Here is a 14107-nt window from a genome sequence, read left to right as displayed (position 1 = left end):
AAAGTTCAGAGAACAAAATGTGTGAGAAATTTTCATGAAGTCAATGATCGCATTTGTGATCAATTTTTACGAAGTCTGAAGAGAATGACTACGTGTTGAAATTAGCATTCTGCATTCTTTCCTCAGATGTTAAGAAAGCAGGGGGGGGGGGATTATTGTGTTGTAAGGCATATCACAAACTGATAGAAAACACCCCTTTTATTTGGACTTTTTATATTTCCTTCGAATTTCTCTTACTCTGCTGATCACTGAACTTTCTCTAGATTAATTTTGCTTTGTTAATTCTCTAGAGAATCCAAAGATAGTATTAAGGAAGTTTTCGGTCCTGTTATGTAATTTTCGTGTTGTCATTGTCAAGAGTGGAGTATCTGTATGTAGTAACTGCCATTATGAAATAATATTCTTCGTTATCTAGGATAACTATGGCGTTTCCTTTGTGAGACATGAAGTATTATATTTCCACTTTTAACATTTTTATAATGCTAGTAGTTCTGCTTCCGTAACATTTTTGGTAATTTTGCTTGGTTGATAGCGAAGGTGGATTCTACTTCCATTAATTTAGCTTCCTCAGGTGGATGGAACGAAGCAGATTTTCTAATTTTGGATAATAAAAGTTCTTTAGGAATACTATAAAGAGAACTGAAAGTTAAAACCCTTTCTGAGATTATCTGTTTCTATGTTTGAAAGATGATAACCAGGCTTATTATCTTGTTGAGAGGAAGATGATCCTTTCGTTTAGATAACTTCTCTTGTTCCACTTTCGAAGCATCAAATTTTCTAATTAATTTCAATTTATTTCTGTTCTTGATCTTGACGGTTGAGAGGGAAGCATATTCTTAATGAATTCTCATAAGTAAGTTCTACCATTTGTTCTACAAAGGCAGATAAATAAGCTTTATGGGAATTCAACTGTGCCATAAACCATTTGGTCTCCAGAATTCCTTCTTGGGGAAGTTCTCAATTAGCTTTATTATAAATCTTTGCGTGTTCAGTTTTTTATTCCCCTTACTGGTAGTAGGCGAAGCCGTTCTAGCCCTGTCTAACTTTTGGAAACTGAGGCAGGCAGTTGAAACATCGGTAGCCAATCAGAGATAGCTGGCCCAGAGTATCAATAATTTTATACTAATTACAAAAGTATGTGTTGTTCTCTTGGACCATTCCATAAATGTCAGTATTTGTGCGATCAAGAAATGAATTAATACTAAAATAGATCATCCTAAAGAGCCCATTATGGGAGATAACTAAGAAAAGTAAATGATATGATATATAAAGACATGTTTCCTTTTATACTTTGCCGTTAAGATTCACTGTCTGCTCACTCCCTACCTCATCCGACAATAGCTTTCAGTCATCCACAGTTTCCAACACCAGGATAAGCATCACTGTCTTATTCTCAAGAACTTTACATACTCTTGTACATATCCTCTGCTTATTGGAATTCCATATCTGGAATTCATTTTAAATCTCTTAAATTCACAAATTGGTTTACAACGATACGTAAACGTCTATTATTACTTTTTCGATTACACTAGTATTTTACTTAGGAGTTAAACGACCTCCGCAAGGTGTCGCATGTAACGATATAATAACTTGATGCCATTTGTTGCTGTAGGAAATATAAGCCTAACTCCTTTACCATAACTGCATGGAATGCAAATGGATTGAACAACAAAATCCTTGAACTACAAGAGTTCACTCACAGATACACTCCTGATATAATTCTATTAAATGAAACGCATCTCAGCCAGCTATTAACCCTAAATTATGGAACTACGCAATGTACAAAACAGACAGGCTCACTGCCAGTGGAGGAGCTCAGCCATATACATTAAATACTACATAAGCCACAATGTATTGACCAATCCAAGAACATAGAGATAACAGGTGTTGAAGTTCATACAAACAATGCTGGCAGTATCTAAATCTATGCAGTATACAACCCACCCAGCATTCCATTACTGGTATCTGACCTGGACTCCATTCTCGGCTCCACAGTCTCCATCATCATGGCTGTAGATTTCAATGCCAAGCATACAGCTTGGTATAGCTCCGCAATCAATGACAAAGGCTGCACCCTAAACCATTACTCAATGCAAAACTATTATTATAGCCAGACCCACAGAGCCCACTCATCACAGTCCAAATGGAAGCTCAGACGTACTGGACATTGCAATCCTTAGAAACATCAGATACCAATACCAACTGGAAACGCTAAACGAATTATCATCTCATCACAACCCCATTCTGTTCAAGCTCGGTACACAAGAACAATTCTCTCCTCTACACTCCTTTATATCATGGGAAAAGCTTTCCAAAATTCTCTCAGACCACATTGGCCCAGCACCCATTATCCATAACAAAGAGGCAATAGATATAGTTGTCAACAACCTCACTTACCAAATTAAAAAAGCACTAACTTCAGTCATACAAACCACAGTTTTTCATTCCAGTGGTCGGATCCCTGAGGGAATTATGAACCTGATCAGACTGAAAAATAGAGCCAGAAAGAGGTACCATAACACAAAAGTCCCACAAGATAAAACAACTCTGAATAATTTAAATAAACAAGTTTGGGAAGCTCTACAAAAACATCGAAATCAAGAATGGGAAACCGGACTGAACAATCTGAAGCCAGAGGATAACTCCATCTGGAAATTCTTGAGAACCCTCCACACTAAAAGGTAACTCATACCCCCAATTCAGACCAAGAAAGGAGCAGCTCACAGTGACCAAGAAAAAGAAGCTTCGGGTGACAATTTGGAAACTCAGTGTAACCCCTGTTATGAGAATTTAAAAATCAATCTAATGTACAAAATTCACTGCAGAGTCAGGCAGGTCCTAACACAACAAAAGGAGAAGGCAGAACCCATCGGATACCAATACCAACTGGAAACGCTAAACGAATTATCATCTGATCACAACCCCATTCTGCTCAAGCTCGGTACACAAGAACAATTCTCTCCTCCACACTCCTTTATATCATGGGAAAAGCTCTCCAAAATCCCCAGAAGCTATAAATATCATAACCTACTTGAATAACAACATGGCTCCAGGTCCAGATGGAATCACAAACAGAACAGTCAAACTACTCCCCACTAAAGCCATTGTGCACTTAGTCAATATTATCGATGCTATCCTCAAATTCAAATATTTTCCCTTAGCATGGAAAACGGCTGCCATCACCAATCAAAAAGATTGGAAAACCTTCAACTCCCCAAAAGCTGCAGCCCTATCAGCCTACTTTCCAGCCTAGGTAAGATTGCAGAAAAAGTCATCCTTACAAGGCTTCAATCAGCAACAGATAAACCAGGTATTATTCCTAATGAGCAGTCTGGATTCGGAAAAAATCATAGCACCACACAGATACACTGACTGGTTGAATTTATCACCACAGATTTCAACTGGAACCTCCACACTGCTGTGGGCTTTATAGACGCTGTGAAGGCTTTTGACAAGGTGTGGCACCAGGGTCTTCTCTACAAACTCATTAATTTAACATGCCAACTAATCTAATAAAAATCATTAGATTTTTATTAGTCAAAGACAGATTCATAGAAGTAAAAATAAATGAAACCGTATCCAGATGCAAGATCCTGGCAGGTGTGCTGCAGGGTTCTCTTCTGGCTCCCCTGCTGTTTTCTATCTACATAGCTGATATTCCTCAAAATCCAAGTTCAACAATCACAGCATTATATGCGTATGATACCGCTTTATTAGTAAGATCTCTCAGTCCCAAACTAGCTATCAAAAGACTCCAAAACAGTATTCACACAATGGAGAAATGGCTGATTGACTGGAGGATCCAAACAAACCCACTGAAGAGTTCAGCCATCCTGTTCACCAAAAAGAAGTTTCAGATCATGAACGACATACATTTGCTGGGTGTCAAGATCCCATGACAGAGCGAAGTCAAATACCTCGGGGTTATGCTTGACAAAAAAACTCCAATTCACCAATCATATAAAATACTTAAGCTCGAAGACATCCAAAGTCGCTCAGCTCTATCCCATGATCAACAGAAGAAGTAAACTGGATACCCAGAACAAACTACTCATATACAAAATGGTAATCCGTCCAATCATCATTTATGCACAGTGCTGAGCTATAAGGGGCTCGCGGGAGCCCTTTGTTAAATTTTTCTCAAATTTGCGAGCCCCTTGTTCTTCTTGTTTACTTTTTTATTTTTTCAAAAAAAAAAATTTTTTTTTTTGAAACATATTAAGCGACAAACTCATACGGTAAGCTAACAAATATTTAGAATTATTGTTTCAACTCCTCTATAACGAACGCGCCCAAGTTTGAAAATAAAATAAGCGCATGCGCTATCTTTTCCCTTCTGGTAGGCAATCAAAAGTTTTTGTGTGAATTTTTTTTGGGGTCGACGACGCGAGCCCTTTGTTAAAATTTCCATAGCTCACCACTGCTTATGCATCTCCTGCATGGAGCCATACCTCAAATACAAATATTCAAAAGCTGCAGAGAATACAAAAAAATAATAATAATAATAATACCTGAGAGTGCTTCTGATGCCCCATGGTTCATTAAAAACTCCCAGATTCATAGAGAAGTCAACATTTCCTACATCACATCCCTTCTCCATGACCTAGCAGAAAAGTTCTTCACCAAGACAATCATCCAAACCCACTGATCAAGCAAGCTTAAGACTACAATGAAGCAGGATTCTACAAACACAAACGACCCAAGTCAATTCTATGTTCAGCTGGACACAGCGAATTTCACTGCCCTTCCAGGGCGAGTTTAACGCTCAATAACTCTCCACTCGAAGAAACTCCCCCTCAGACAAAGGGGAATATGACAAGCATTTATGCTTCAACCAACAAATCAGCAACGTTCTGCGTTCTGTTGCTGTAGTAATGGATTCATCAGATACCAGAATTTCAGGTAGTATTATAACAAAGTTTTCGCGTGAATTTGTTTTATGGATATTTACGTCTAACATTGCTTGCCTTGAGAACACTATTTCATATAAATTTGTGACTTTCTCCGACGTATCGTCATTCTGGATTTATGGCATTTCACGTATATTTTGAAAGATACGGTAAGAGTACAGCATTCTGATTATAATTACATAAATAATATTATTATACAGTAATCTATTATAATGTTATAGTTCTAATTAGATGAAACGGTTATCCTTCCACTGTCGATCTTTATGTATATTTTAATATGAAGTTATATCTTAACTTTTGATGCTCGAAGCATAAATTACTGTATTAATCCGACTCCATTGCGAATGAATAACTGAGATTCAGTTTATAATAATCCATCCTATAGTTCAAATCTGATAAGCATGTAGTAATGAAACTCAAAGAATTCTTTGACAAATATATTCTTCCCAGAATGCAACATTCTTCATTGCTCCTCTTGGTACACTTACTGCAAACAATAGATCAGTAGTGGCATTTATACGAATATTGCGAATATTGGGATTAGTGTGAACGAGAGCTGGATCTTTTTCTATATCTAAAAGAGATATGAGAGAGAGATCGTATTTCAGTCCAGCAAACAAAAAAGTACCATCCGATAAAGATTGCATTCCTGTTACATGTACAGTATGAAAAGTTTCTTATAAAATTCTTGTTTACAAATCCCAATCTTAATGATATGATGCATGAATCCGAATTAAATTTTAGAACCTCATATTACCTGACCATTTCAGAGATCGTAAGGTTTACATACCTATTTATATCTCTCTACAAGAAAAGCAAAAGAAATCCAAACAACAACATTCACGACAAATGGCTGTTCCTGCTACCTACAACTGTAAATCACAATTGCTCGTCTGGTAAAAAGTGACGTACAACAAACTGAATAAAATGGTATTTCTTATGAAATTCATTTCCGGTTTCAAAACCCTTCTTTTAACTACTGTCATTTCAGTTTTCACGTGTGGATTTTTGTGTATTGAAAGTTTAACATTTCAGTTACTAAATGTAGTTTTAATTTAACTTAAAAAGAGCACTTCGTTTATTTTTACTGCTTGTGAATGCATTTACTTCCATGAGTTAGTGTACCTAATAATACGTTAACAACAAACATAAGTATTAATATTTGAAAATTCTTAGGTTATACGAAACATTTCATGCTTGGTTAGCAAGATAAATGTCTGTCAGCTTTGAAGAGATCGTTGTAATATTTGCATAATGAAAAAGCTTCAAAATGAGGATGAAATTGAGGATCCAGAATCAAACGATAATGAGTTCTCTTCTTGAGTGTAGAGGGTCAATCGCATTCCAAACAAAATCTCTAAACTCAGATGAAAATGAGAAAATGTATTTTGCATTGTGAATCATGCAAGACACAAATTGAATATCGGAGTAACGTTAATCGACATCAGAAAACTCGCCATAATCACTTGGATTAAAATAATTTACGTGTAAAGTATGCCACAAAGCCTTTAAACGAGCAGATCTACTTAAAAGTCAAGATGATTCATAACATTGAAACAGCAACAGACGCCAGTGGTAAACCGTCATACGACAGGTGTGGGGAAACCGATTCAAATATTTTCTCATTGAGAAGACACCAAAAGTGTCACTCCATTAAGAAAACACCCGGATTTGATATGTGCATCAAAAGGATTTATTGTCTGGACCATATGAAAAGGCATAAAGAAGTGCACTTGAAAGAAGAAGACATTTTTTTGTGTACGACATCCACCAAGAAATTCTTCGGATCAACAAGTCTTCAGCGGCATCTTAAAACACACTCCAATAAGAAACCGTTTCGATGTGAAATTTGCAATCAGGCCATTTCAGGCTCGGATAATCTGAAAAGGCACAAAGCTACGATTCACAGCAATGAAAAATTCGTTCTCTAAGAAATAACTGACAATATATTTGCTCTCCATGAAACATTCAAACGCGACATACCTAGTGTCCACTTGAAGAAGAAACCTTTCATTTGTGAAATATGTGGCAGAGCCTTTTATGAAAAAGGAAAGCTTTTGTCTCACATCAAAATGGTTCACGAAAAAGAGAAGCCGTATGAGTGTGAAATTTGTAGGAAATCGTATGGCTATAGAAAAAAGCCTAGATTCATCTCAGATCTCATACTAAAGAAAAACCTTTCATTTGTGACGTGTAGCTCCATGTTTTCAACTCTATAGTCCCTTCAAAGTGGCCAAACACACCACCATTAATTTGACTAAAGAAAACATTTCTCGTGTAAAATATCATCATCAAACTCCTGTCATGTATCTTCAAAGAATGTAGAGAATAATAGTACCACACGAAAAATTTACATCATTACTAACTGCCTATCTACAATTCCCTACAAACCAGTCTGTTACTTGTCAAGACTCCAACATTATCAGATCTTATATTTCTATCTTCTAAGACACTTTTTACCGTATTATTCCACCTATATCGTGGTCTTCCTCTGAGTTTTTTCCTACCAGGTTGGCAGGAAAAGACCTGTTTTCTGTTTTGAACGAGAGTTTTGCTGATTTTTCCTCGCCCGTTCTGTTTAAGTGAGATTAGCTCTGCTAATGCATTCCTGGATGCTGACAATGTCAAGTTCATTCCAAATATCCTCGTTTTTAATATGATATTGCCATTGATGCCATCTATTCACGCCCTAATCTTTCTCAGGACTCTCATAGCTGGGGTCTCCTTCGTGAAGTATTTTACTTCTGACCCTGTTCTCAGATCCATAAGTTAAAATTGGTTTGAACACTGTTGTATATACAGCTACTTTAGTGTTTTGATTAATTTCTTTCTTATTCCACATAAATTTATTCACTTCACTTCCAGCCATACCATCTTTGTTGATTCTCTTGTTTATTTCCATATTTAATTTACCATCTTCACTAAAAATCGTGCCTAAGTAGCTGAAATGTTTTACTTGTTTTATAGGTTTTCCATGTAAAATATGTAGAAAACAATTTTCTGAATCACGGTATCTTAGAAACCACGTGAAAATGCATATAACAGATTACTCGTTTGCATGCGAAATCTCTCACAAGAAATTCCTTGTCTTGTCTGAGCTGAAGAAACACGAAAAAGTTCACTCCAGGGAAAAAACCTTTTCCCTGTGAAATTTGCAACAAGAGGTTTTGGCGAGAAACCTTTTACTTGTGAGGGAAAACATTCTTCCAAAATTATAATATGATGATCCATTCAGTATTTCGACACGGCTAATGAGTGGTGGGTGGATGTGTGTCCTTGTCATATACAGTATGTACAATTATTTTTTTTTGCTTTTATGCTAGTCGCCCTTTTAGCGCAACATAAAAATATTCCTTGCAAATGGTATATGTTATTATAACGCATTTCTTGTAAAGTAAGCAGTACATTAAGGAGGAGCACTATTTTTCCTTGTGAAAATGAATCCAAACAGCGACGATAAAGACGCCTCATCATTGACAGTAAGGCAGAGGTTGCTGAATGGAGTTTCAGGTTCCACAGAATGTTAGACTTCAGAACGCCATTTAGCACCATTGAAAAAGATCCAGTCTCGGGAGCTCTTCTGCTGATATGAAGCTGGGTTTTCCCACTCCGCTTCACGCTTTCACATTTTTGCACAACTTTCACTAATACTTTCCAAGTAAATTATTCTCTATTTATAGGGGTTAGACCATGGAAACATGTATACATGTTTCCATGGTCTAACCCCTATCTTTCTAATTTTCTAACCCCTATCTAACCCCTATCTAACCACATCTTTCCATGGTTAGACCATGGAAACATGTATACATGTTTCCATGGTCTAACCCCATGCAGCTTTTATGAATGATGGTCTGTCGGCTGATCTATTTTATTTAAATTACTTCGTTGGCTTCGCACTTTACGAGTGGAAGATTTCTATTGAGAGAAGTCTTGAAATTTGTGAAGAACATTGTGCTTAACATACGTGTCAACAGCTAGCTGTAAAATATTTCGATGTTTTTTGTTTTGTTTTGTTTCATGACACGATTGGCGTCCTAAGTCGTTTCTTAATATCGAGTGCTAATTACCATTCCTAATGGGGCGATCATTTTTTGCCTCCAAAATCAGAATATGTAGTTTTGTTCGAACTTTAACAATCATGTGAATTGCAGCTTTTGTCGGCCTCCGTGTTGTCCTTGAAGACGAGAAATTTTATAAACCACTGTAGAATCTCTTGGTCGAAGGAGGATTCCTACATTTCACTGCGTCTTCTTGACTAAGTTACTTGGACGATTTTATGCGCCCCCTGCTCGTTGTATGAAGTTCACATGCTGACCATTTTCCGTCAAAATTAAACCAGTAGACGAATCAGTGCTGCTCAAGCGTCTAATACCTGGTGAACTATCGTCTGTATATTTTTTTGTGTGCAACATGATTTTATATTTTTCACCATAAACATCAATGAGGATCTATATCAGAAACTTTCCTGGATTAACAAGCTTTAATTGATTAAATTTAATTTTATAATTGTTATTATTAGTTTGGTTTTGACGGTTATTTTTAAATATTTGCTTTTCTAACTGAGTGATAAATTAGAATTTTATTAATTTCATTTGCACACAAGATCTTATACTTAGAAGTGAATTGGAAATTTTAATGTTAAGAATTATAAAAAAAAAATGCTAAAATATTATTAAAAAAATTGATTTTAGCCTAATCCTCGTCTTAATGTATATACGTTTACTGAAATGATAATAAAGTGCCAGTTATGATAATATCTGGCCTTCGATTATGAATGAGTCTTCCCAATAAGCAATACTCATAAATCAAATTAGCAGGAAGTAATTATGATACAGTTGTTTCTTTTCTTAACATCACTGTCTTACTGTTTCTCTCCTTGACCTACTTATTCCCCGATATTGAAACTCCCAAGTTCCCTGCAGGAACTTGAACCAAATGAATCGTTCTGTGTTTTCTCTTATATTAATTACAGCGATTGGTTAAATAAGAATCTCAATTATGATCACTTTACATTTAAAATTCACCTGCCGTTCATTTCCTTCATGTACACTCTTCTTTCCTGTAGTTTTGTTTCATTTAAGATGACACGACGTCCACAAGGCTTTGTGCAGGTTCCACCCAATTTGGAGAAGGGCAGTAGAATGATTCGAGGAAGTGTTGGTCGTTATTGTAATTGACATCGGCAAAGTATTTGATGGGACTCAACACACCTTTTTTTCCATTAAGTTCACATTCTTTTAGTGTTCTGCAACACTTCGCAATCGACTGTGATTCGAAGTTTTTTAGAACTTAATAGAGAACCAAACCAAAAGTAAAAATGGAGTAAGGTTAATAGACTTTGCTTTGTTTAATAACTTAGATATATAGTAAATTCTTTCTTTAGACATAAAAAGGTTCACAAATACACATGGGAAGCAAGAGGCTACAAATCTATAATAGACTATGTAATAGGAAATAAAAAATAGCGAATCTAATAACAGATGTCAGAGTTTATAGAAGTCTACGCCTAGATAGAGATCATTACGCAGTAATCGGGAAAATGTCAATAAATACCCCAAAAATGGCTGAAGCTGAAAATAAACAAGGTGCCAATAGAAAACATATTTAGAATAAAATTATTATAAGAAGCAATTAAAAAACAGTATCAAATTAAACTAAAAGAAAACTTACATGAAACAGAGGTAAATTAAAACGTTTAAAATTAAAACAAATGGCACAGGAAAAGAGGCCTAAGAAATTGAAATAAAAATATGGAAAAAAATAATACTGGAGAAAAATGAAGCCTACAACAAATGGCTGTCTTCAGATACAATCGAAAATAAATTAAATTATAAGAATAATAAACGACATAGCGAAAAGAGAAAACAGATCTTTACATAGAGAAAAATTGAACAACTAGCTTAAAACAGTTAGAAGTAGAGTTATATAGTACGCAGCGAACAACATACAAAATCATTATTTATATACTATGAAATTTGATTTAGTTAAAAAAACTCTTTGGAATATTAATTAAAACATAATTACCTCCCAATTAATAAAAGCAGTAGGCAATACTATGAAAATAACTTCATAACAGTAAAAACCAAAGACATGCCTATAGAGTGGATAAAAATAAATAGAGGAGTAAGTCAGGGATGCAGCCTGTTTCCAATTGTTTTTAATATATACATAAATGAAATACTAAAAGAATGGCAGCGTATCAATAATATAGGAATAAAACTAGAAACAAATTACTGTTTAAATACATTGCTGTATGCAGATGACCAAATTTTAATCGCTAACACATTGGCTATCTACAGTCTTGACAGAATCGATTCGATACCAAACATGTGAAAACATCTTCCAAAAAAAAAAAAAAAAACGAAACAAAAGTTATGGCATTTAAAGGAAGGGATTCAATAGGAAGAAAATAGTTCTAAACAACCGACCAATTGAACAAGTTCATAATTTTAATTATTTTGGTTGTATATAAGTTATATTAAAGAAACTGGGTCGAAACATAAAATTAGCAAATTCATTAAATCTACAGGCATGATTAATAATATTTTCAAACCAAATTTGGAACAAAGAAGCACTAGATTAAGAATATTCAACGTTTTAGTAAAACCAGTTATATTATATGGAAGAGAAACATGAGACAATGAAGAAAACAGATTACCAAGGGATAACACCAGCAGAAATGAAATTTTTAAGAACTTCAGGCTACACTAAATTAGATAACAAAACAAATGTAGGTGCATCTTAAAAGAACTTCACCAATAACCAATCTCAGAAACAATAGAAAATTACAGAAACCAAATGAATCCAACATGTAAATACAATGTCACCAGAAAGATTACCAAAGAGAATAGAAAATTATAAACCAAAAGGGAAAAGTAGAGGAAGAGCCATAAAAACGTGGTGTGAGACCGGAACAGGCCAGTAGGCCTAATACCGTGGAAGGATGAACAACTTCACGCATCAATTCAGTGATGTGGGCTCACTGCTTTTAAATGAAAAGGTAATCTATACGCAAAAACGTCTTCAGAAAGCAATATCGCTTGCGTTGTTATTGCGTATCTCTGTTTTAACGTTTAATTTTTAACATTTCATAATCGCTGCAATATAAAATAATCAAACTCATTCTCTGGGAACAAAATTAGAAAATGCCAAAGATATTCTAGCCGCACTGACAGAACACAAAATACTAAATTAAAACTCCAATGGCACTGCACAGCTAGGTTGAAAGAGGGTTTAATCCTAACAGAAAAATCAATCACGTCAGTATATCAGATAAGAAGACCACAATCAACAAACAACTCCATAGATAAACATAACAACCAATACAGAAAGCCACCTGGGGCGTGGCTCATACGAGACTTGATTTCAAATTCATTCGATAAGAGAAATCTTAGGATCTGAAGAGTGGTGAAAAGGCTGCTTTGCAAATGCAGACATAACGAGTCGAAATATTGCAAGGAAATTACTTCAAACAAAATGGAGCCTAATGGAACTAGGCAAACGTGTGTGTGTGTGTGTGTGTGTGTGTGTGTGTGTGTGTGTGTGTGTGTGTGTGTGTGTGTGTGTGTGTGTGTGTGTGTGTGTGTGTGTGTGTGTGTGTGTGTGTGTGTGTGTGTCAGTCAAATACGCCCACTAACAAATCCCCAGCCTGACCTATCTACCTGATGAGAGAATGAAATGAACAAAATGTACGAAATATAATCAATTATAATGTGCAATAAGAAAATTCACAGAAAAGAATGTGCGAGAAATTTTCATGAATCCATTCATCGTATTTGTGAGTCATCTTTATGAGATCTGAAGAAAAAACGACGTGTACATGTTGATTGAATTACAACAGTATAGATGAGAACATAGATTGATAAGAATATAACTATTTATTAACTCATTGCTAATATTTCGCTGGTATTCCATCCAGCATCTTTAGAGCACACAAACAAGGTTTGTTACATTAGCGAGACAACCACAAATCAGTATAATAATGGAACTAGTATGAGCAATTGTAACGTGCAACACAAAGACTAAATTCCTAATTAGGTATTTAGTCTTTGTGTCATCTATGTTCAATAATAATAATAATAAAAAAACATGAGGGAAAGCAGGTATCAATTTGGTAGTAGGATGACTGTCTCCCAAATCTTTGGTAGATTTATACAGCCATACTTGTTGAGCTTTGGAGTATGTTTCAAGACTTCTGTTGCTTCCAGGAACACCCTCTCTGACTTGTAAAAGCACCTGTGCAGTACTTTTATTTTTTCCAATCGATCCTGTGTGCAGGGATATCTAAAGCATGGTCGGCTACTACTGACTGGCTTTCAGCGAAAGTGCTGGATATATTTTTTGGGTTCGCTGAGACAGATGTCCACAGTTCTTCCTGTTTGTCCATAGTAAGCTCGATGACATGAACAGGGCACTTCATAGATTCCTGAATGTGATAAAGGAGAGAATCTGTCCTTAGGTGAACGGATGAGAGTTGCCAATTTCACATAAGGTTTAAATACGGTGCGGAGGTGATGTTTATTAAGCACTCTAGATATCTTTTCAGATATGATAGTTTTGTTGTAGTCTTCTGTGGTAGACAGTGGGGCGGATTTCTACAGAGCATTTAGTAATTTGTCTATCATATGGTGATTATAGCCATTAGTCAAGAAGGTGTGACCTAAGTGCGTTAGTTCAGCAGTGAGAGCAATGTCATTGGAACAAATCGCCCTAGCTCTGTGGGTTAGTGTTTTTAGAATACCATATTGTTGAGAAGGGTGATGGTGTGATTGTTTGTGTAAATATCTCCCTGTATGTAGGTTTTTTATAAACTGAGAATGATAATGAACCTTCTGGAAGACGTGTGATTAGTGTGTCCAGGAAGGGCAGACAGTCATTTGCTTCTAGTTCCATTGTAAAGTGGGTTTTGGGGGGGGGGGGGGATGGTGGCTAATTAAATACCCTAAAAATGTATTCCATGTGTCTGGGCCATGTGGCCAAATAGCAAACACATCAACTTAGCGTAGCCAGAGACTTGATTTGAGAGTGACTGTATTTAGCTTTTCCAAGTATTCTATGTAGAAGTTGGCTAAGGGGGGGGGGGGGAGCCCATAGCTGTCCTATCTAACTGTATATTTTCCCTTTCCATGTAAAATAACTTGCCTCTAATGTGATTTTAAATAGTTGAAATATATCAGGAAGAAATTGTGAATTGATTA

The sequence above is a fragment of the Typopeltis vanoorti genome, chromosome 24 (assembly GCF_054136105.1).
Source record: "Typopeltis vanoorti isolate ZY-2024b chromosome 24, IOZ_Tvanoo_1.0, whole genome shotgun sequence".
Lineage (NCBI taxonomy): Eukaryota > Metazoa > Arthropoda > Arachnida > Uropygi > Thelyphonidae > Typopeltis > Typopeltis vanoorti.
The sequence above is the reverse complement of the archived record's forward strand: the minus strand, read 5'-3'. Positions refer to the sequence as shown.